Here is a 22457-nt window from a genome sequence, read left to right as displayed (position 1 = left end):
TAGGTTAGAGAGGACTAGGAATGAAACTTTAAAGAGGGTGACTTTACGGATGGCTGTCTAATGTTACTGCTGTGGGATGTCTGAGACTTTACACTGGAGGGTCGAGCAGAGCTCCCGGGTCCTGGTTGAGACAGTCTAAAAGCTATTGGTCACTGAGGTATTTTGTAGTGGCCTTTTAAGGGTGTTAAAGTGGATGGAGTTTGCTTCGCTGGAAGAGCCTCCTTAGTGTTTGTTTCACTGGGGATAGATGAGGCATTGAGGTTCTTAATCTCGCGACTTCTTATCTCTTTAAAACTTCAGAAATGATAAGAAAAATGTTTATACGTTTGCCAAGTGTTTAATGGGAAGAACTATAGCAAGATTCTTGAAAATGTAAAGAAGGGGAAAAAATGACTATTTTAAGAGGCAGTTGAAAGGTAATGCGTTATATAGTATGGAGTAGATTAATAGACTCTTTGTCTAAACAGTGCCTGGACTAGGCTCTATATTACCTTTATACATATTGTCCAGTTTGTTTACTGAATTCTCTTATTTGAATAACAGAATCAAATTTCAAAACTAAATATCCTGACATTTTTAACAATAATCTGGCAGTAGCCTTTTGCTGAAAACTATTATGACACAAAAGTGAAGAAAATTGGAACCATTAGTTGGGTTGAAAGAATGATTTATTCTTAAAAGAATGAAAGAGCACAAGTGAAATTCATAGCTAAGGATAAGTTGTTTGGAGGTTGAATAAGCCACATGGTACAAATGCCCCTTCAGCTGTGGTTTTCGAAATGTGTAATCAAACATTACCATTAGTCAGAGAAAGATAAAAAGAAGGATAGGATTAAATTCTAGATCTAAACATTTGAAAATACAAATTTTCTTGGCAAAATGAGGTGAGAAGGAGGACATATACTAATATGAAGGGATTTTTCTTCATTAAGGAAAAGATGTAGAGAAGAACACAGGCAGTATCTTATAAAACAATAAAAAAATCATTATGCTTAAGAAAATGAAAATGCTGCATGTTAAATACCTCTCAGCTCAAAACATAGAGATATTTCACTTATCCAAAATCCAGTGATATGTCCACATCAGCTATATAGAAAAGACCAATAAGCAAAGCAACATAAATGTTGGTGCACTGAAGGTCCTGGGTTTTATTGATAGACCAACACCAGAGATCCTTCCAATTTCACTTATTTACTCTCATGTAACAAATAATCCCTTTTAAAAAAAGATTTATTTTTATTTTTAGAGAAAGAAAGGGAGTGTGAGTTCAGGGAGGGGCAGAGAGAGAGAATCTCAAGCAGACTCCCTGCTGAGCCGGGAGCCTAACATGGGACCCAATCTCATGACCTGAGCCAAAATCGAGTTGGACATTTAACCAGCTGTGCCACCCAGAACCCCCATATATCCCAAATAATTCTGATGCGTTTTATTTCTAAGATTTTGAAGGATAAAAAACTAGAAATTTGAAGGAAAAGGAGACTACCAATGTATACACAATAGATGGAAGTGAGATGGCCAATTTGTTGATAGCAATGGGGAGGAAAAAAGTGATTATAAAAAACCAATCTGTCTCAAAAGTCCTACACAGCACGCTGGGATAAGGGTTATTCTTACTCCTCGTGTGTTTCCAATACTGACAAATATACTTAATACATATTTACATGTGTATTTGTTAGATGAATTAACATTTTATTTGATACCAAAGGTATCACCATATTGTATCTGATATTTATATTGATGATCTTTCATGATTAAGAATATATTAAATTATGTATGCATATCATGTTTTAAAAGAAGGAAAAATATATAACCTTTCAAAAAATGCTGTCATCCCAAAATGTTGGGTTTTTGAAAATTTTTAAGTTTAGAAACTGTACGGTTAAGTCCTTTGGTTCACACATGCAAAAAACTTAGCTATCTTAAAATACCTCACTTCTGAAGTTTTGAGCTTTTAATTCTCATATGTTGTTCATGAAAAGAGTAGGATGACTTAGATGATTGTCTAGGGAATCAAAGTTCCAATAAGTTACATGTCTACACAGAATGAGGAAGATCTGCTTATGTTCAGGGATCATAGTTTTGAGAGAAATGTGCAGGAACAGGGATATTTTATGTGTGTATTCCTATCGATGTTGTTATTTTCTGAAGAAACAGAGACTCATTTAAACTTGCCCAATCATAAAAGGAAGGATGCAGTACACATTAGGGTCCATTTATAAGGTATTCGAATGTAACCCTTCTCCTAGGCACATGATGGGATTGTACATCCTCTTTGAGGTTATGCATCAGTCATGTTACTGATGAAATGTGGGGTAGAAAGAACATGGATCACTTACAGGTGGAAGCTTCAGATGTGTTTTCTTCCTGCTGCTGTCATGATTGTTGAGATGAAGTCTCCAGTAGCCTGTATACCTGAGGAACTAAGGTGTAGCCAATGCTTAGTGGACATATAGAATAAGAAGTATACTTTTGTTGTATTGAACTGCTGAGATTTGGGGGCTATTTGTTACTGAAGCATAATTTAGTCTATCCTGACTTACAGAATTGACTATAAAGATACAGAACTATATATTCCACATCTAAGACCAGGAAATAAGATATAGCCAGGGTTCATGGGAACTGAAATGAAGATGTAGAAAAATCACAGTTCTTTTCTCCATGCTGTGGCTGCATAGTGTTTTTTGTCTTTGCTTTTCTCAACATGTCGTGGGTTATTTCCAGCCCAACTAGTCAAAACAGTTGTTTTTCCGTCCTCACCCCAGACATTATCAAATATAACTGCTGTCGTTTTTTCTTACCCTGGACTCTGACTGTGTTTTGGGACACCCAGTCTAGTTTCCCTATGGTAGGAACACGATTGATTCAATGAAAGCTTCATTATGAACTCTTGATTGAGGTATCCTCCCCTATTCCAACCCACCATGGCCATTACTAAGCAAGCCTATGGTGTACATGATTTAGGAATTCCTAGATCTAGAAAAAATAATGGTTAGCATTCAGTGACCATTTCATATGTACCAGGCACAATTCTTTTTTTTTTTTAAAGATTTTATTTATTTATACATAGAGACACACACACACACACACACAGAGAGAGAGAGAGAGAGAGAGAGAGAGAGGCAGAGACACAGGTAGAGGGAGAAGCGGGTTCCATACAGAGAGCCTGACGTGGGACTCAATCCAGGGTCTCCAGGGTCACGCCCTGGGCTGCAGGCAATGCTAAACTGCTGCACCACCGGGGCTACCCATACCAGGCATAATTCTAAGTGCTTCTGTGTGTGAACTCTTTTACTCCTTTGACAACCATGTGACGAATGCATTATCATTCTCGTCTTACTGATGTGTAAACTGAAGCACAGAGAACTGCCAGGAGTGAGAGAGGCAGGATTTGAATACAGGCCCTGTGGATCCAGAGCCACATTTTTAACTACTCTATATGGCATTAAGGTTTTCATTTTCCAAGTGCATTTGTCCTAGATAGCCAGAAATGTGTTACATACAAGCTTTTTAAAAGTATCTAGGTTGTTTTGAGTTTTGCTTTATGACTGTAGTATTATCCTTGAAGAACCATGGTTAAAACAAAGTATAAACCTTGCAATGTATTGTATGCACCATTGTTCTCAGGTAACTCCTTTAACATTTTTCTTCAGATTCCCAGAACTGCCAGTAAGTGCTGGGTAATCTAGGACAGTGGGATCACTTCCACTTAAATTGTTTTGTTGATTATCAGATTTTAACTAAATTAATCTGTGCCCTGTTTTCAGAAATGAAATTCTGTAGTAATCCCAAAGTAGAAAATAGATTCCTAACCCCTCTTTCCCTTTTAAAGCCATTGTATTTATCAGTAACTTAATTATGTGTGTTTCACAGACCAATGATCAACACAAAATTAATTTAGTCTTAAGAAGATTCAGCTTGGGAACAAATAAGAATAATAGCAGTTAGTCTCAGGGCCCTGTTTCTTGAGATTACTGATGCATTCTCTCGGTGATGTTATTCATTACCGAAGAGGAATTTTGAACATTTTGCTGGTTGCTAAAAATTTCAAATGGATTTTGCCATTTATATGTCATATGGATAGCACATATAGGTATCTTATTTCCTCTTCATCCCTAATATAGAGAACTATGAGAAAAAAGAAAAATAGAAACCCAATAGAAATGGATGTTAAATGTGCTGTAGACAAAGGGAGCAGAAGCCATTCTGGAAATGTTCTGTATCTGCTAATTCACATTGACCTGACTTGTAAGTGTTTTTCTTAGTCAAACAGAATTTGTGACTAATGTAATATATAGATAGGAATTAATTCAAAAGAAAGCTTTGAATACTTTTTATGATCAAATACATGTGAGATGATTAAAGAAAATGAAAAATTAATAGACTCTGTTCTCAAGGAATTCACAATTTAGTGGGAGGACACCCCCACATGTAGATCAATAGCGATGGCTACTCTGACACTGTGGTCAGATAAAGTACTATGAGAATACAGAGGCAGGGCCTCATGCTTAGGAGGGCCTGGCCCTAGGTTTCATATTCTGCAATAGCCATCTTGAGATTATTATTTTTTGATGTGATAAAATACACGTAACATAAAATTTGCCATCTTAACCACTTCTAAGCATGCAGTTCCATTGCATTAACATATATTCATATTGTTGTGCAACCATTGCTGTTATCCATCTCTAGAATACTTTTGTCTTGCAAAGCTGAAACTCTATCCCATTAAACAACAATTCTTCATTCCTCTCTCCTCCCAACCCCTGCCAACTACTATTCTACTTTCCATCTCTCTGAATTGGACTACCCTAGGTATCTCAGATAAGTGGAATCATGTAATATTTGTCTTGTTGAGGCTGACTTATTTCCCTCAGCATAATGTGCTCAAGCAAATGTCTTAGCATGTGTTAGAATGTCCCTCCCTGTTAAGGCTGAATAATATTCCATTGTATGTATTTACTACATTGTGTTTATCCATCCATTCATTATGAGATGCTTATACCTTTTGGCTACTGTTGAATAATGCTACAATGAATGTGGATGTATATATATCTCTTAGAGACTGAAATTATTAATAATTTTTGAGCAAGGGTGTTTTCATTTTGCACTGAGATGCACAATTTACATAGTCATGTGTCAGGGAACTGAATAAGAGTGAGCTGGAGCTCCAAGGAAGAATTGGATTGGCCAAGCAGAGGAGCAGGACAAGGACTCTATTCAGAGGGAAGAGGGTGAACCTGACCCAGAGGGAGGAGGAGCCAGGTGTGCTAAGGGACGAGGGGGACACACACCCAAGACAAATAAATGAATCTTTGGTCTGAGATCAGTTTTCAGTCCTCATGTGTCACAAAAGTTGGTGATATGATTCAGCCTAAAAAGGGGAAGGAAATATTGTCACATGCTACAATATGGGTGAACCTTGAAGACAATAAGCTAAGTGAAATAAGCTGGTCACAAAAGGATAAATGCTGTCTGATTCCACTTATCCAAGGTCCCTGGAGTAATAAAACTCATGGAGACAGAAAGTTAGAATGCTGGTGTCCAGGGACTGGGGCAAGAGGAAATGGGGGGTTGTTTAATGAGGACAGAGTTTCAGTTTTGCAAGATGAAAAGCATTCTGGAGTTGGATGGTGACGACGGTTGCACAACAGTGTGAATGTATTTAATGCCACAGAATTGGATACTTAAAAACGGTTAAAATGGTAATTTTTTTCCTGTATTCTACCACAATTAATTTTTTAAAAAAAGGTTGATGATGAGTGTTTTCATTTCAGTAGTCCATATGCTGTTGTACATTCTTCCAGAGCCTAAATAGATTGGGGAGTGTGTTTACTATGTCAGTGGATGTGAAGACTACTGTGAATCCATCTAACTGCATCTCTGATACTCATTCAAATTTTTGTCTGTTCTTGCAGCCTGTACAAGAACTTTTTATTCATAGAGGGCAAACACTTTCCGTTAATATAAAAATGCTGTCCTTTTATCTGTGTTGTTCATTGTAGAAGAGATGAATGATGGAGTAATCTGTTGGAATCAGAACCTAGATAGCTTTTAGTCATCTGTTTTCTGAAGATATATTCTAAATACATTAATTTTTATAAGGGGTCATTTTCATTCTGATAGCTAAAGCTCATTATCTAGAACCAGCTAATACTCATTGTCTAGTATGTAAAACAATATAATAAATAATTACAGATTTTTTTCCCCCTGGATTTCAGGGAATGTTAAAATGAGCTAGGAAGAACAGAGGCCATGCTTCCAACATGGGAACTTCAGTATGACTCCAACAAGACAGAACTAAGTCTGCTGATGAAACACATGGCCTTTTTAAGGAAGAATCCCTTAAGTGAAAGCAACATTCTACCAAGCAGGGACCAGCAGGACTCAGCTCTAATTACCCCCCCCCCTTATTTTCCCTCAAAATACTCTTTCTATTCCTCAATTCTCTGATGCACTCAGATGCACTTCTGAGATGGCAAAGCATTTTCTTGTTCTCTAAATATGTTCTTTCCCAAGGAGCAATGGTTTGTGCGTCTTACTGGAAAAACTACAGTTAGAATCTAATGCTTCCAAAGGATTTAAACAAGGTTTAGTTTCCCTGGAAACAAGGCTCTTTTGATGGTTGTAAACATTTTTCTTATGAGATTAGTAGCACCTGAATCTCTTGACAGTAAAGGCCACCTTGAAAATCAAAATATGGGCGGTGGTTTAAAGAGCATTCTAGTTGTTTAAACACCTTACACAGTGTACACCATTATGAATGTTTCATCTTAGCTACCATCACAGGAGAAAGGGGTGTGTGTGTGCGTGTGCGTGTGCGTGTGTGTGTGCGTGTGTGTGAGAGAGAGAGAGAGAGAGATGATAGAAGAAATCTGGGATTTATTAAAAGCTAAGGTTTTTAATAAGGTCTGAAGTCATTAAAGGTCAGAGCTGACTGAAGCAGTTATCACTCTGGGCTGATGATGTTCCTAGGTTCGGATTACGGGGAGCATTACAGTAGAGTAGCTAATCTTTTGTGGCCAGTGCTGCTTGCCTGTGTTGATAAGTATGATTAACAACTTTAAAAGTCAAATACATTAGCAAATGCCTTATTGCCCCCAGGAATGCTCATGGCCACCCACACTTCACAGCAAAATGAAAAACAAGTTCAGGAGCCTAGGATTCCTGAACCTTTTAGATAAGTATGCCTCCAAGTTTGGTTTTGAAGTTGGTTTCAATCAAATCATGTAGAGTTGTTGTTAGAAAGCAGGCAGATATGAAAAAAAAAATGAGGAATGTACTTCTAGTTTGGGAGGTTGTAAAAAATGATGTTCATTATAGTTTCAGAACCTACTTTAGGCCTGCTTTTCCCTAGAAATTTCAAAGTGAACTTTAAAAAGAGATACTGGATTTTTGTTTGATTTAGAAAAGTCATTGCATAATCCAGTTTTTGAGAGTGATCCCAAATAAAAGTCCGAACTCTAGGCCACATACACATTGCATGAGGCAATGATAGGTGACATAATCTTCAAAACAGTGGAAGAAATTCAGTTTAGTAAGTGCCTGCTCAGCCTGGCTTGCTGTGTGACCAGGGGCTTTGTTCCTTACAACTGGGGCTTCATTGTGGATGTCCATTAGCATCATAATTAAAGCAAGCCTCTGTGCTAAGTGTCATACTAAGCAATTCTGGATTTCTCTGCCCAGCATTAAAGAAGAAAACCATTGAAATTTTAAACTAGTATAAGATTTGACTTTTACAGTTCAAGGGTTAGTAGATAGTGGGGGGTGAAAGGAGAATAGGAGCATGGAATTAGTGTAGACAATCCTGAAGAATAGTAGTGCCAGGTTCCAAGAGGCAAATCCATGCTTGTAGAACTGTCATGAACACAGTGCATGAAATTGGCATCTCCCCAGCAGGTAGTTTATACTTTCTGCCTCACTGTTGACTTTCTCTGGTCTGTAGCTGCTGAATGCCAGAACTTCACATACCTTCCCTACCTTGAAAGAGCCAGTGTAGGTTTTGTTCCATGGTAACAGAAGCCGCAAGCCAATTAGGTAGCTCTCCAAAGCATCAGATTTGTAGGAAAGATGTGATATGATGAAGCTTTCTTTATTTTCCCTTTCATCATTTACATCCTTCTGAGCCTATTGTGAACATAGTTATTCTTGTTCTATGTGATCTTATTTTCTCTGTCTTTAATAGGACTTTCCAATGCACAGTTGACTTTTAGCTTATGAAAATTTTCCCCATTTCTCTCTTTTTTCTAGTATAAGCCAGAAGTTTATAACTTTTGGAATTTTACAAATACTGAAATGGGAATCCTATGTGTACAGTGGAACATCTGCATAAATAACACAGTGCTGACATTTTGAAGCTGTACATGATGTGGAATTAAGTTCTTATCATTTGAATTCCATGTACAGCTGTTGTTACTCATCCAGTTCATTTTTGAGAGCCCTTGTGCTGCACATATGCTGTCAGATTTTTCTTACATAATCTTTTTAGATAGAGAAACCTCACCAGGTTACCTGGGTGGCTTAGTCGGTTAAGCATCTGACTTCAGCTCAGGTCATGATCCCAGCGTCCTAGGATGGAGCCCCATGTTGGGCTCTGTGTTTAGTGGAGAGCGTTCTTCCTCTCCTTCTCCCCTCTCCGCAGCTCTTTCTCTCTCTCTCTCTCTCTTGCTCTCTATCTCAAATAAATAAATAAAATCTAAAAAAGAAAGAAAGAAAGAAAGAAAGAAAGAAAGAAAGAAAGAAAGAAGAAAGCAAGCTCAAAAACTCAGGATCAGTAATTCAAGCAGCCAAGGCCATTACCTTGACCTTGACTTACTTCAAAATAAGAATCTATCAGAGGTGAGGGTCATGTGCTTCACTTGAAAAACCTAAGGGCTTCACAAACTTTCCATCTTAAACATTTACTAAAAGCAAAGTTAATTTTATGATTTTCTCATTTTATAATGAAAGGCAACATTCTTCTCCAGAAAAAGAAAGGAGATGAAATATAATAGACGTTATATGCGATTGATTATTATACCTTTTTAAGAATGTTGAATGCTGGAGAAGGGGTTTGTGGAGAATTTGTTTTTAGAGCACAATATAAACATGGGTTTGTTCGGTTTTCCACATTACCCGGAATGTTTGCTACCCAACTTGTGTCGGAGGCATACACACACAGTATCCTGAAAACTGAAAACCACAGATTGCAACTTGAAAATGAGCTCTATGATACCAGAGACTGCAGGAAGTCACAAAACCCTCATTGTGCACCTGCGCACCTGCCTGTAAGTGTTAGTGGTGGGACCCCTGTAGATGAGCACGTGCCACTGCTCCCTTGTGCTCTCAGTGCATGCCCAGTGCAAGCGACCCAAGATGCAAATCTGGAAATTCGCCATTTCCGTTGCCATAAGGAAGACTAACTCAGCAATGGCAGGTGGTATTTATTTACCGCTGAAAGTAGGGTAGGTAGGAAAGAGGCAGATATGCTCCACGTACCTGCGTGCCTGTTAGAGGGACAGTCGGTCACCTGAAACAAGTCAAGGAATCGAATTCGACTCAATTATTTTATTCATTTATGAGTTTGTGTGCTTACTCATTTATCCATCGATTCTACTGTACTGCTTAGAGAAGAACAGGAGGGACATCTCTCAGCCGCAGGTGGACGAGTGACTCACCTAAAAGGCACTGGCGTTTCTGACTCCATTTTGGGACCTTGTCACTTTCTTGGTCTGATGTCCTTGGTACCAGACCTTTGATTGCATAGTTAATTGGGTTCCACTAGATTCAGCTGGTAGCTTTATTTGTTCATTTAAAGTTCTCCAAGACATATTGAATAGTACATCTAATATGATTCTGTTTATATAAAAGGAATTACCTAGTAGGTGTGCAGCATGGTGTATATGTACATATTATGTGTAGACACGTATGAATATGTTTTACTCATATAAAATATGTGTATATGTGTATGTATAGATGATATATATAAAAAGATATCTATATCTATAAAGTTTGGAAGATGGACACTAAATTATTATTAGTGATAACCCCTAGGGAGGGGAAGCAGAATTAGGAGTTGTAAGTAAAAATGGACTTTTGTTTAAATTTTTACTGTGAGCGATATTTGGTGTAATTAAAATTATTTTAAAGAAAAGTATTGTATCTTTTTAAGACTTTATTTATTTATTCATGAGAGACACAGAGAGGGGGCAGAGACATAGGCAGAGGGAGAAGCAGGCTCCATGCAGTTAATATAAATTAACGTGTAGTGCCTTTCTGGTTTTTTTTTTTTCCTAATTCCTTTTTTTTTTTTTTTTTTGCTTGCCAAGGAATCAGTGAATTTCTTAGAATACAATATCTAAGGAATCAGTGAATTTCTTAGAATCCAATATCTAAAGCAGATGTGACCAAAATAAACATCTTTGTCCTGGGCTTTTTGGTCAAGCAATCTTTGGAACTTTTGCATATCTTCTTAAATGTCTTATGGGTTGTATGTCTCATACTGCCTTTATTAGTAAATAAAATGATCACATTGGTTACACACAACTGTTAGGTTCTTTTTGTCAGATGAAAGTAGCCAAAGAAGAAATTTTGAAGCAGAAGAGGGTCAACTACTCTCCGCAAAACTTCATAATTAAGTCATATCGATAACTGGACATAGGACCAGTTTCTGCCGGGTATATGGACATTTATTAAACAAACACCCCCACATGTACATCAATTCACATAACCTGGGTGCAGGTTTCCTTTTATGGGCTTCACCTACAGCCTTACATAAAGAGCCGAGAGAGGCTTAGGGCAAGCACCTCCGTTCCCAAAACCAATTGTCACCTGTGTAGCCAGCATCAGACAAGAGCAACTCTCCAGAAATCATGGCTAAGTGAACTACAATGATTACAGTGTCATGGATGACTCTTGGGTTCTTTTTGGCAGATCATGGCAGGCAGATAAGTACTTCTGGAGCAAAAGAAGGTTATCTACTCTCCCAGAACCTTGCAATCAACTCATATTAATAACACATCTAGGACTGTTTTCAGGATTGAGACTGGAGCATGCTCACCAGAGATATAAAGGCCTTACCAGGTTTTACACACTGAAATATTGTAGCCAGTCCATATTTCTTGAATACCTCAATTCCACTGAGCACACTAGTCAACAGTAACCGTTTTCACTAGTTGAAACCTTTTTTGACACTCGGAATGCTAACTGGAGATTGTTAATGGAGAGGTAGTGCCAGCAGGGTTTATATCAGCAGATTCTGAAGCACAGGCTCCCTCTTTAGAATACCAGCTAGACTGTCTCAGACTTTGAATGCGTTATTAGATAGATGCTAGCCGCACCTGGGTTATAGCTGAACCTAAGTAGCACATAACTTTGTACCATGTATACTCAAGTATTTTAGAGTAAATTACAGACGAGTACTGCAATTACCTATTCTTGCAGAGAGTTCTGTTTCTTGAATTGAGATTAATCATATTCAGCCGTATAACTGTAGTAGTAATCACCTATATTTTAGAATTCTAACTATGGAATGATGAGTAACACATATTGAATGTTGATGGCAAACTCCATCCCCAGCATTTTACATGTATTAACCCACTTAATCTTCATAATAACCCCAAGAGGAGTAGTATTATTTCCCCTTTAATAAAGAGGGATCTCAAGCAACTTGTCCAAACTCATGCAGCTTGTATCTGGCAAAGTCCAGATTAGAACCCAGGCATTTGGAACATAAAGGCAGTTTCTTCACTGCATTAAGGAAAGAACACACTCTTATCCATGAAGCTGTACTGCTTTCATGAAATACTGCTCTTAATTTGCTCTTGCACAGATTCCATGCATAAGGCATATTTCTACACGCTATTACATCTAAACAGCTCTTGCCTTGATGTACACTGTCCTCTCTGGAGTCCTTGGTTCCTCAGTATGTCTTCCTCTCTACAGAGCTGGCAAGAAAGATCTAATAGTCAGGCCTGGCTCTCTGCAAGAAAGAAAAAAATCCCAAGGAGCCTCTTGGATCCTTCCTGTGGTGCCCTTTCACACCACCACAAATGGTTGCTGTACAATTTTTGCACCCCTCCTCTGAGCCTGGACACTACTTTAAAAAAAAAAAAAGATGTTTTCTCTCTGTAGAGAGTGAGCTTTCATATATAAACTTTCAGGGATGTAAGCCTGGGTTCTGTTGTCCCAAAGCTGATTAAAAGAAAGGGGATTGGACAGCCTGAACCACACAATTTGTGGAATATCACTTAATCTGGCACTTCACCTTTGCCCTATTCTGTAACCAGGTCCCTAAGTTTGGAGCTTCTGTTGTTACAGTCCCATAAACAATATATCCTGCAACTTTTTGGTGTGTTGAGGAGAGAATGGGACCAAGGACTCTCAGATCTAGCTGCTCCTTAAACAAATGGAATCAATGCATTGTATGTAGGCACTGTCTTTCCTTGAATCTTTTATTAAACTTTTCTCCTCTTTGCTAGACCTCCCTGGAAGCACTTAGTTTTGTTCTCCTCTTTGCTAAGTCATCATCATTTTTTCATCTGATAGCTGTTTCTTTTTCTTTTTATTTTTTTTATTTTTTTTTTAAATATTTTTTTTTTTATTTATTTATGATAGTCACAGAGAGAGAGAGAGAGAGAGAGGCAGAGACACAGGCAGAGGGAGAAGCAGGCTCCATGTACCGGGAGCCTGACGTGGGATTCGATCCCAGGTCTCCAGGATCGCGCCCTGGGCCAAAGGCAGGCGCCAAACCGCTGCGCCACCCAGGGATCCCTGTTTCTTTTTCTTTTTAAAAATCATTTTAGTTTATTTTGCTTTTCATTGAGACAAGTGTACTCTTTAATTCCCATCCCCAATTTCCCCCATCCTCCCATCCACCTCCCTCGTGGTAATCATCATTTTGTTTTCTGTAGATAAGAGTCTGTTTCTTGGTTTGTCTCTCTCTCTTTTTTTCCCCCTTTGCTCATTTGGTTTGTTTCTTACATTCCACACATGAGTGAGAAATATGGTATTTGTCTTTTTCTAACTGACTTATTTCACTTAGCATAATATTCCCTAGCTGCATCCACGTTGTGGCAAATAGCAAGATTTCATTCTTTTTTATGGCTGAATAATGTTCCATTGTGTATATATACCACATCTTCTTTATCATTCATCAGTCAGTGGACACTCAGGCTGCTTCCATAGTTTCGCTGTTGTAGATAATGCTGCAGTAAACATAGGGATGCATGTATCCCTTTGAATTAGTGTTTTTGTATCTTGGGGGTAAATACCCAGGGTTGAATTCCTGGATTGTAGGGTGGTTCTATTTTTGATTTTTTGAGGAACCTCCATACTGTCTTATAGTGGCTGGGCCTGTTTACATTCCCATCAACAGTATAAAAGGATTCCTTTTTCTCCACATTGTCGCCAACACTTGTTTCTTGTGTTTTTGACTTCAGCCATTCTGACAGGTGTGAGGTGATACCTCATTGTGGTTTTGATTTGCATTTCAGTAGATTAGTCCTATTTATTACTGCTGTGCTTGATTCATGAATTTGTTCTGCACTTAACACCTGGGCACAGATGTGGCTTGTGATGCATAACTGACTTCTTATGCTCAGAGCTTCATAAAAATGGGAAGCTTCAGATGCCAAACCATTTGTTTTGCCATCTGGTATAATTCTGGCAAGTATTTTTGTCCCAAATATGGATTGTGTTCCTTTTTTAAGTACTGATTTCCTCAGGCATGTGGGTATTGGGCTTTTGATCAAGAAAATGGGCAAGACTGAGTTAGATAGGCTTCTGGCACCTTTGAGTTGGTGGTTGTGGGCAAAGCTGCCACATATTTTGGGTTGATTGTATACTGCACAACTCTAGGTTGTCCTGGTTCTGGGGAAGCTGGGTCCCAAAGTAGAAGTAGAATTTGAATCCTGAGGTCCCCTCCCAGTGCTTATTCCAGTCCCCAATATTTTCTTCCTTTGCCATGGTTCAGCACTAGCAATCTGGTGTCTATCACCAGTACTCTACAATGGCTTTCTTATATAGCTGCATATCTGTTTTAAATGGCTGTATAGTATTTCTTTATATGACTGTACCATAACTTCTTTGTAGGTTCCCTATTGGTGGGTATTATGTAGTTTGCAATACTTTGCAATTACAAATAATGCTGAAATTAAAACTTGTATATGTTTGTACATATGTCTGCAGATATCTCTGGGAAAAATTCCTCCAGGTAGGATTTTCTTTGACTCATCTCCCTTGACCCTCATATCTAAGCAGATGCTGCTAGGACCCTTCCCTTCTTCACCCTCATCCTCTAAGCTCGAGCCTTCATGACCTCTTGCTTAAATTACTGCAGTAGCCACCCACGTGGGTCAGTCTACCTCCTGCCTCCTTTATAATCTATCGGAAACATGGTTACTAGGTCTCACTGCTCAGATTATGTTATACCTGTGTTCTAGAACCTCCCAGGGTTCATGATTGCTGATTGAACTCAGTATTAACCCCCTTGCCCCAGCATTCAAGGCCATACCACTGTATGTGGTTCCAGCCTGTCTTTGGAGTCTCATCCTCCACGATTCCCCCACATTCCCTGTGCTTCAGCAGACTCAGATAGCTTCTGGTTTCCTGAGCTTGCCTTGCCTCTTGTCTCTTTCTGTGCCCTAGAGCTCATTTTTTTTCTCGGAGTGCCCTTCTCTTTCAAGTGTTCCCCCTCGTCTCTGCCTGCACAAATCCTTCCCAAACTTTAGTGCTACCACCCTAGTCATGTTTTCTGAATTCTCCCACTCCTTAATCTAGATGTGATCCTTCTCCTTCAAAGCCCAGCTGTGCTCTTTCTATCCCCAGCTGGCTTCAGATCCTGTTTTTGATTATAATCTTTTGCGCTGCTGGAAACCAGTGGTAGCTAGAGAGCTGGAAGCATGCATCCTCTGGTTTGTCTAGTAAAGTGCCTTGCATAGGTAGGCATTAAAAATATGTTTATTAGCTTAGATCTTCGCAATTTGTAAGTTCACTTACCCCAAATTGGCATAGCCCTGCAGCTTGGGGAGAAGAGATCATATACCTGAAATCATTAATATGAAAGTAGATTCCCTTTCCAGTGTGTTTAGTCAAAAACACAGAAACACATTGGCAGTGAGTGGCATTCAGGGTAGGAACAGGAGCCCATCACATCTGCCTTTCCTTCTCCAGGAGTCTATCCTGTTGTACATAGCCCACATGGAGTAGGGTCCCCCTGGACTTGGAAAGGTGACTTCTTTCCAACCACAGCAAGCAAAGACTCGCATCCCCATTTAAGAGGAATTTACCCTAATAATCCATGTACTTTCATTAAGGGGTTGTTTACAAATATCCTGGTTCTTGACTCACTCATTGTCCGCAGAATGACATTCTCAGGAGAGGAAGTGGGAGGCAGGGGAGTTGCTAGGGGAAGTCAGAAAGCAAGATCAGGTCAGGGCCCTCCCCCCACCCCGAACAAAATCTCGTCTCTTTTCAGTGACCTGGAAAGCCCCAATCTCACATTTGAGGACACTGGAAGGACACACAGGTAACCTCCACTTTCAAGCTCAGGCTTCTCATAATAATCCATACTCTCTCCTTTGGAGGGAGTAACTCTTACCTAGTTCAAGTTCTCATTCATTCACTTACTCAACACATGCCAATTGTGTAGGTCCCTGCCCTTAAAGAACTTATGGACTAATAGCAGATGACAGTTCCAGGATTCTTTCTGTGAGGATGTGTAAAGAGAACTAAGGTTTCAGACTTTTACTACTGAGCCCCACTTGACCTATGTTTACCATGTATTCTCTCTCACCAAAGAGTTAAAATAGTCAAAGTCAAAGTTGCTGTTGTCCTCAGGATGCACTTTGTACCCTACACATTATTCCTGGAATCCTTTTGTCTCTAGTGCTCTTTATCACAGGCTGGTATTTATTTTGGTACCACTCTTTGCCAGATTAAATATTTATACTTATTTAATATTCTCGCTGTTGTAGAAAACAATACAAATGTTGAATAATAACAATGAAGTAATTTATTGTCTTAATTTAATCTTTCAATCACCTGTGAGGTCTCCAGAGCTTGCTGTATGCCTTTTCTGTTCAAGGACACTGTCCAAGAAACAAAACTGAGACTTGAATCCAGACCTGCTGATTCTGGATCCTAGTACAGTCTTCAGTCTTCAAATCCTTATTTTAGTAATACTCAAATAACCTATTTGCTGTAAATGTGCAGCTTCCCTGCCCAATAAGATTTGTTTCCTGTTGGCTGTGCTGAATACATCACTCTAAAAATGTGTCCTCTGTCCTACTAACTTACAGAGAAGACTGGTGTTACAAATTCAGCTGTTCTACTCTACTTGGTAGGACAACCTTCTCTCAGCCAAAACCTGAAATGCATCTTGTATATTCTCTAGATTCGCCAAGTTCATCAGAAGTATAAATGCTAGCAAATCCTGTTCCTTAGGATATAATGTCATCTGAATATGAATGATTACTTGTGTTTTAGGATAGAAATTATTTTGTGATGTACTATTTTGGCATTTTCTGCTTGGGATCGGTTTTCACAATTTTAATATGTTAAGTATTATTTCAGTGTGTGTGTGTGTGTGTGTGTGTGTGTGTGTGTTTTAGTCATGGGCATCTTCTTTTGAGTCTCATTAGGCATGGAAAAGCATAAGCCTGCTTTAACAGCGCTTCCTGTTGTCCTGTGAAGTTTCAGGCGAACTTAAAAATGAGATTTGTTATATAACATACATGCTTGGCATTGGCGTGGGGGCAGAGGGGGTGCTAGGAGAGGATCACCCCCTTGGTTTGTGACAGACTGGCAGCTTTTTCCTCTAGTATGTGCCATAGCTGCAGAGCCAGATTTAAAGGAGAGGATTTATAGGAAATCCAGCTGTGAGTTTTCGTTTTCTCTCTCAGAGCTGGAGGCGGGGCCAAAGCCAACCTCAAACCAGGCACACCATTGATCAGGCTAGAATGATGTGGAACAGTCTCACAGACAACAGCTAAGCACAGAGGAAATATTAGCTGGCAGAGATAACGAAGAGGAAACACTCAGTGACAGATGCACCATCTGTCAGTTTCGGAGGAGCAGTTTTCAAGAAAACAGAAAATGAAATGAAGAGAGTGGCTTTGTTTCAAAAGTACAGCCCAGCCTAAGGACATTTTTCAACAAAGTAAGTTTGTATTCCATAGGAAAGGAGGTGGTGGTGGGTAAGACAACAGTCACTTCCTATTTGCACTGAGTTGTGTTACCGATATATAAAGTTTTCTTTGTGCTATATTTGATGACCAGGAGGACGTTCTTTTAACAAGAACTTGATTTAAATTTAAAGCAGTGCCTCTCATGTTGGCTTTTCACTTGAAAAACATTTGAAAGCAAAATAGTAAGATTTGTTTTACTTTTATTTAACCTCAGAAAATTGTTTTTATCTCAGACTATAGGTATTGACATAGGACTTTTTCCCCCCTGTTGTTTTGAAATACGAGCAAAATAATTTGTATCTTTCCGCAAAGGCAGTTTAGTGAGAAAAATGCCCATCTCTCAGATTCAAGGGGCTGACAGAAAGTGCTGTCACTTGGATGATTGGATGTTTAATTCTGTGGGGTCGGTTATGTAAATAGCCGTGAATATGACCTAGACTTCTGCGTGCCTTCCGGATCATCTTATTGTGTTGACATGGTCTTTAAAGGAAACTGCTTCTGGATCTTTTAGTCTGTCTTTCTCAAAAAACCTTCTACCCTTTTCCAGAACACAAGCTGCTAGATTTCACAATTCTGTTCCTTACGTTTAGCATGTTTTTTAAAGCACACTAGTCTTAAAACAAAGTGGGACTTGAGCTGTCTGTTTTTGTGTGTTACATCCTAGTGGTTTGTGTTGGATGTCATACGTCTCATGTTATATTAGGCTAGGACTTGTGTAAGCCCAAAGGGATCTGAAACAGTGATTTGGGATGATAAGCTTATATGAACAATAGCAAAGTTTGGAGGGGCATCACAGGAGCCCCTGTTTTGGAAAGAAGCAATTCTCTCAATGTTTTACCCGGGCGGAAGGGGACTCAGTATGCATCAGCGCAAGCTGGCTGACTAGTCCAAACCAGAAGTAGAGGCACTGGCTGTGAACTCGCAAAGGCAGAAACCACTCAGTGTTATGGCCCAATATGGATGTCAGAACTTCGTAGCATGTGTGGGAAAATGGCTGCAGTCCAACGTCTGGAATCATTTATCTTCTGGTAGAGTCTAGAAGACAACCGTTGTACGCATTTTACAGAAATCCCCGCTGATTGATTTCATTTACAGAGAGCAAGCACAGTGACTGATGGTGGGGGCAACTGCACGTGGGGGAGAAGTATTGATCGAGTTCTGCTTCTCCTGACATCCTCGTCTCATTAATGTTCTTGGCACCTTTGAATGAGATTGTGCTGCTACTGACAGCCATATGGTTTCTATGAGGCCCTTTCCACACGTTTTGTAATAAATGCCACATTTAAGTCTTTTCGTATTGGCAAAGTCATGAACTGAAGGTTGAGCGTTTTGTCTTACTGTCTTTTCAGAGCTTAACCTGTTTCCGATAGTCTAGTTTGGAAGAATGAGAGGAAACAAAATATTCGGAGGCAGAGTTCTTGACATGGACTTAGTGCAGCTTATTGCAGCCATTGAGAGACGTGAGCAGGATACTCCGTGAAATTCTGGAACATGCTCTTCTTGATGTTTAAACTCGTATCCGCATGTGAGGGTGTCAGATATGCCAGCCAGTGTATTCTGCATGAGCTAAACTCACATGTGCTGACATATGCCGACATGTGACAGGGTAGCCTCCAGATCTGTTTGTCGAATGTGTGAAAGAATATTTGCCAATTTCTGACAGTACCCGTGTCAGATCTCATGAAGACATTTTTAATTTATTGCAGGGACCAAGATTACAGTCAAAAGCTTTGGATTTCACCTACCGCCCTTATGCTACCTAACTTGGTGACCTTGAGGAAGATAACTAACCTTTTAATAAATTGGTTTGCTGCTTAAAATGTCTCCCAGAGACATTTCAAATGTCAGCCAGATATTAGTAATGTGTCTTGTGCTGTTAAATTTTAGTATTTATGTCATTTATGAAGTTGCCTTCATTTTCTTAGAACTACACTACGCTAAAAAAGCCGAAAAACTCTAGGTCACTCAAAACAAAATTCAGTAATCTAATATAATACTACTTTTGTTTGCAGAAGCCTACACTGGAAAGTACTTGCACTGATCTTTTTTCTCTATGTGGAATTATCCTTTGATTTTTCTCACCCAGTCTGGCTTCATGGAACACCAGTCATTTCCTTACACAGGTTGAAGTTTTAGAGGTTGGGATGCAATTCGTGCAATACTGCTTTGATTTAGTATGATTAAATATATATTTTTTTAAATTCCCAATGTAAAGAAAACGGATGATAGTGCAAGTTCAGGTACCTAATATTTTCTTACATTTGATATATCCACGCTTACATAAATGCTTATCTTCATGTAGGATGCATATATGTACACATACAAAAGACAATCTTTCCAAAATATTTTGATTAAAGGAACAGTGTGTAAAATATTAAAAGATAGGAGCCACTATTTTAAACTATAGTTTAGCTATTTTAAACTATCTTCATTTTAAGTGATAAACATGATAGCAGCTTAGTTAGTATAATGCACAGGATGTCAGAAGTCAGAAGTTGGACCTTCCAACATCAGCTGCCGATACCACTATGTTCCAACAAAACCATCCCCTGGGGCACCATTTACTGAATTGTGAAGCTAGCCCACTCAACTGTGTGACCTTGGGCCAGTCACTTAACCCCACTGACTCATAGTTTCTCTGTGGCCATATGGGTAAGAATGGATACCTTACCCCATTAACTTGTTGTTAAGGTCACATGATATATTAATATACATGATAGTGCTTTGAAAACTTTAAGATCACTAATTGCTTTCTGAAATATTCCTTTTTTCCTATCTTAACAAATCCTGCCCATCTTCCAAAGGCTTCTCTTAACCTTTTTCTGATCTTCTTAAGGGTGTGTTTTCTCCCTCTTTTGAACCCCTAGAGCCCTTTATGGAAAGGACTAACCAATTTGCCAGTCATGTCGATCCATCTTCTCCTCAGTGTGACCCTGCTATTCCCTGTGGTTTCCATACCCTGCTTTCCACATCTCCACACCCTGATCATTTCAGTCCCCAGGCTCTACTAAATGTTTTCTCTTTTTTTCTTTTTATCGTTCTCAACACCCTCCAATGCTACCTAAAACATTATTCATCTTCAAAGCTTTACCCAGGATTTTTCCCTCATAGAGTCAGGGGCCTTCTTCATTCATGGTTCCTTAGGATAAACTTCTAATAAAGCTCTCATCTTGTTCTACTAGGTTTTTTATTTACATCTCTTTCTCCCTTCTCAGAGACAGGGAAGGTGCCATGTTACTTTGATTCCCTGGTGCTTACCCCTAGTTTCTCATAACTGACCAGTGTTCAAGTCATGTTTGTTGAATGAATGAACAAGTCAATCTCTTTATACCTTTCTGAAAATTTTATCCTGTATGTGCTACACTATGATCGCATAACCTTAGGGACAGAATCCAGGTACCCATTTGTTTATCTGGAATAATTTGACCATTATAGTGTATGTAATAACATATAGACCGATTTAATGTGGGAACCCGAGACTTCCAACATCAGAAAGGCCTATACATAATCACTGGTAAATAAATGGTTACCTTACATAGTCATATCTGAGTCCTACTAATTATACTTAGCTAACTAAAGATTAAAACTATCAGTCAATTGTCTCCATTTGAAAGATCCTTGATATATCTGTGGCTAGATATGGTGGTTATTATTGTTTTTAGATTTTATTTATTTATCTTAGAAAGAGCAAGCAGGGGGAGAAGCAGAGGGAGAGGGATAAGCAGACTCTGCGCTGAGCGTGGAGCCCGATTTGGGGCTTGATTTCACAACCCTGAGATCATGACCTGAGCTGAAATCAAGAGTTGCACTCTTAACTGACTGAACCACCTAGATGCCCCACTAGATATGTTTTAAAAAGAAAATCTAAGCATTTTTTCTGAAAAGCAGTTTGGCAGTATTTATCGAGACCCTCTGATCTAAGAATTCTCCTTCTAGGAAATTATCCTAAAGAGGTGGTAAACAAAATAAAACAAAACAAAAGAATGTAGACAAAGCTTTCTGAACCAAGATGTTTAACATATTATTCATAAATAATATGAAAAATGACAAATAAGCAACATTATTTTAATAATCTCAATAAAGTTCTCAATAATCCAAAGGTTGCCTGATCAGTTATCTATGAATTGCACTGACCTAAGGGCTGCCTTTTTTAGATACTTTATGTAGAACCAAAGACATTCCTAGAGGACAGTCATGTTTAGCAACTTCATGCCAGGATTCTAATTTTCTACTCTCCTTTTATTAAATTTAGAAAATGTTGAACATATGGTAACCTTTGAGGCCAAAGTTTGAAAACTCTTTGAGGGAACAATAATCTTAGCATCAAGAGGGACCCAAGAGGCCTGTTTTACCCACTTCCATGAAAAAGTAGACTATCACTGAGAGAAATCTAACTGGTTTAACTTTTCTCTTGAATTAAGGTTAAGAACAGTTAAAAAGGAGAAACTTGAATCTACTTGTGAAATGATTCTGAAGAAAACTATGTAAATTGTGGAAGCTTTTTATAATTCCTTACTTAATCTCTTTTTACATGGAATAACTGGTGGAGGTAAAGCCATTTTATTACAATAGTTTCTGCAAGTTATATCAGGATGAACCATAGGAATACTGGAAATAATCTATCAAATCAAGGTCATGTGGTTAAACGCTGAACTGCGTTAGAAGCTCCACTCTGTTTACAACCTCACTGATAAATGGGTCAGGAGCCTCACCACTGAGATAGACTATCCATCACCTACTTCTTTGTTCAAGAGGGGAGGTTTTCCTTTTCCAGTTCTTGGAATAATACTTGAAATGCATCCCCACTAAAAGTGCCACTCCCTGAGGCTCTCAGTAAAGAGACTAGACTTTGTTCTAAAAAGTCTAGTCTCCTCAGTACATCTATCCATCATATCGTAAAAGGCAGAGAAGCAGGTGCCTTCTTTAAAGACCTTGCTTAATGGTTCTGTTTGGGATGCTGCAGAATAAGTGCTATCAGCTGGTGGCCACAGAAAGTTCACTGTTTTTATGGTGAAGGAATGCCAAGTTCAAAAATGAATACAGCCCCAGTAATGAATAGACAACTCAATGTATCCCCAGATGAGCTGCAACCAATTTGCAATGTCAGTGCATCAGGTTGTGGGTAGAGGGAACAGGAGAAAGTGGAGTCCTGAGAGGTTAAACCCACAGAAAACCTAAGTCCTCCTGATTTGGAAAGCTCCTTGAAGTGGCCTTGTTCTTATGAGGCTGTGGAAGCCTGAAGAGAAATGTCTTCCCAGGGCTGGCATGGTAGCTTACACCTTGCCAGTGGCTTCCACA

General features: G+C 38.9%; 1 protein-coding gene across 6 annotated transcripts in view; it reads left to right on the top strand.

Annotated features, from left to right (window-relative positions):
• The window catches only part of STARD13 (StAR related lipid transfer domain containing 13), a 514559-nt gene that overhangs the window by 395174 nt on the left and 96928 nt on the right, over positions 1 to 22457 (top strand). Inside the window, exon 1 of one of the 6 annotated variants that reach the window (XM_055317221.1) lies at positions 16953 to 17131. The exons of the other annotated variants lie outside the window; for them this stretch is intronic. The gene's annotated coding sequence lies outside the window, so the exon portion shown is untranslated. Of the gene's footprint in view, positions 1 to 16952; positions 17132 to 22457 lie in introns of those variants that run through there. 6 annotated transcript variants of the gene reach the window in all.

The sequence above is a fragment of the Nyctereutes procyonoides genome, unplaced genomic scaffold (assembly GCF_905146905.1).
Source record: "Nyctereutes procyonoides isolate TBG_1078 unplaced genomic scaffold, NYPRO_anot_genome, whole genome shotgun sequence".
In the NCBI taxonomy this organism is placed as follows: domain Eukaryota; kingdom Metazoa; phylum Chordata; class Mammalia; order Carnivora; family Canidae; genus Nyctereutes; species Nyctereutes procyonoides.
Note: the sequence above shows the minus strand (reverse complement) of the source record. Positions and strands in the feature narration are given on the sequence as shown.